At 37.8% G+C, this 2850-nt stretch overlaps 1 non-coding gene across 1 annotated transcript; it reads right to left on the reverse strand.

The window, feature by feature from the left end:
• Positions 1-2367: 2367 nt before the first annotated feature.
• On the reverse strand, positions 2368-2473 carry LOC140855142 (small nucleolar RNA R71). Its single transcript, XR_012138173.1, has one exon. It is a non-coding gene; the product is annotated as a small nucleolar RNA R71 (small nucleolar RNA).
• Between the last annotated feature and the right edge of the window lie 377 nt (positions 2474-2850).

Consider the following 2850-nt stretch of genomic DNA (forward strand, 5'->3'; position numbering starts at 1 on the left):
ATAGAAAATGAAGATACTATGCAAGAAACCCAAAAAGGATATAGCCATCATTTTAAAGAAATAAAAGTTTCTTTTTGTAATCAAAAAGGAGCACTTCGCGGCAGCATGGGCGCACGGCAGTGTTTTCGCGTGGCATCATGGGCGTGCGGCATTGCACGTGGCATCGCGAGCGCACGGCAGTGCGGCGTGGCGGGTGCGCGGCATGGCGGGTTCGCGGGGAGTTGTGCTGGCAGACACAGTGGCAAACAAATGGACGCTCATGATAGCAGATGGATCTAAAAATTAAAAGAAAAAAATATAATACTTGAAAATACTTCAAGAGGATGAATTTATATTTTCTTTATCTGTTTGTGATCTTTCCATCTCATCCATCCATCTTTTAGTCTTTAGTATTTTCTTTAGTCCCACATCTGAAAATCATGTAAAACTCCTCCCTCCTAACACCTATAAAAAAGCTCTTGTACTCCTATTTGAGGGGCGTCCCAGAAATTCTTCTAGAGCCTTATATAGAGGAAGAGAAAGGGACTACTCCATGAGCAGCTAGGCTAGCAGTCTCGGGAGTGGAGAAAAAATTTTGTAATGACACAGAGTGGGTTTATTATTCTAAACTTTCTTGTATTTCTTTATATGCAATAAAAATTATACTTTTTATTTAAATCGTCATGAGTTCTTTATTTGCTCTCTTTCATATGCTTTTATTTATGCTTTCCTGTTAGATTAATATTAGGAACAACTTTTACTTTTTGGAGATGCACTGTGATCTACAGGTACGGAGCGTGCTGAGGAAAGAAGAGTTGTTTACCTAGTACTTTTCGGAGACATGCCGTGATCTATGGGTACGGGGTGTGCCGAAGAAAGATAGGTATTTTTTCTAAGATTAATCATATCTATTTAATTAAAAAAAAAAAGATACAACTCTACTAGTATAAAATTAATTTAAAACTTCCGAGCTCTTTATTTTCTAATTATATCAATTTTAAGATAATTTATTTTTTAAATCAAAATAACACTTCTTTCTTTTATTTTGCAATCTCAACTTAGCCCAAGGTCCCTAAGGATACGATCTCGACTCATCCTACCTACGTAGTGAGTAGAGTTATATTTGGTGCTATCAACGACTACGCATCAAATTTTGGTGCCATTGCCGGGGATCTTGGCACGGTTGAATTAAAAAAAAATCACTAACATTTCATAACACTTAACTAAAATAGCGTAATCTCAAATATAAAAATTTCTAACTTGATTGGACATCTTGTTCCTTTGCATTGCATCTCCATAATTAACTTTAAGGACGCAACCCATTAACTAAAATAAGGTGGAGATTTGATCATCCTTTCTTGGCCCACAAATCACTCCCTTGCATTTGCATAACCTAGACCTTAATCTAAAATTAATTAGACGTTGACCCCTAAAAATTTTGAGCTCATTAGGACAAGTGACCCTGAGAGTTGAACCAGGTTAGACTTGGTCAGCTAGCTAGTGTCTAGGCAAGTGGTTTGCGGGATGACTGAGCCCGAAGGAAGATGGTTTTTAATTGGTTCTGTTCGCTGACCTGGTCAATTTAATTGGTGTCTAAGGAAAGCAACGGGGGGACTCCCACCGACCTTATACTTATCTGGCCAGTTAGTTGGTCAAGCTCTGACTTGGAGGGCTTGAAGGTTAACTACAGTTAGGAGCTGTCTAGAACTAGGAAAACTTTAGGATAGAGAGTCCACTGCATGCTAACTTGATTGTAATTAAAATCTAACCACAACTAATTCTTCTATTAGTTTTAGGACTTCTTAGGATCTCTTCTTTAGAACTCTTTTCTCTCTTCTCCTCTCCTCTTAATAAAAAAAAATAATAATAATCCTTAACAGACTAGGATAGTCCTACATAGACCTTTTAGTTGCATGTTAGGTCGACGATCACTAAAATCCGACTTGCAACCATTAGACGAAGAATTAGAAAAAACTCTTAGGACTATCCAAGTTAAAAATATGGCTGCACCTGATGAGGCTAATCCTCCACGCTCATTGAGAGAATATTTCACTCCATCCTCGTATACCTACTCTCCATACATTCAAGCACCTCCAGTAGAAGCTACCCAATATGAGATTAAGTCTAGCATTATTCAAATGTTGCCATCATTCTATGGACTTAGTAACGAGGACCCATACAAACACTTGGATGAATTTTTTAAAATTTGTTCCACAGTAAAAATCCAAAATTTCTCCGATGATGCCCTTAGGTTGAAACTATTCCCTTTCTCACTTAAGGATAAAGCCAAGCAATGGTTAAACTCCTTAGACTCTATAACTATTTCAACTTGGGATCATCCTCAAAGAGAATTTTTCAAGAAATACTTTTCAATTGAAAAAATAAATCAAATTAGAAAAGCTATCACTAGTTTTTCCCAATTGGAGGGTGAACTTTTTCATGAGACATAGGAGAGGTTAAGGGACCTCATTCGTAAATGTCCACACCATGCTATCCCGAAATGGCAACTTTGTCAGTATTTTTATGATGGTCTATCGGAGAAACACCGACAAATGGTTGATGCATCATGTGGTGGAACATTCATGCTAAAGAGTGAAGATGAAGCCTGGCAGCTCTTTGAAACACTTAGTGAGAATTCCCTATATCATATGTCTGCCACCTCTAGAGAACAACCCATGCTTCAACCAAAAAAAAGTGGAATTTATCAGATTGAAAATATCATAGATATCCACAGTAAGGTAGATGAACTGTCCCAAAAATTAGACCGTCTTCTAAATACTGGACAATCCCCGATTCCACCTAACCCAATCCAAGAAGTTTGTGCATTGTGTGCAAGTCCGAACCATTTTGTTAGTGAATGCCCAGCCGCAC

Source organism: Elaeis guineensis, chromosome 1 (genome assembly GCF_000442705.2).
Source record: "Elaeis guineensis isolate ETL-2024a chromosome 1, EG11, whole genome shotgun sequence".
NCBI lineage: Eukaryota > Viridiplantae > Streptophyta > Magnoliopsida > Arecales > Arecaceae > Elaeis > Elaeis guineensis.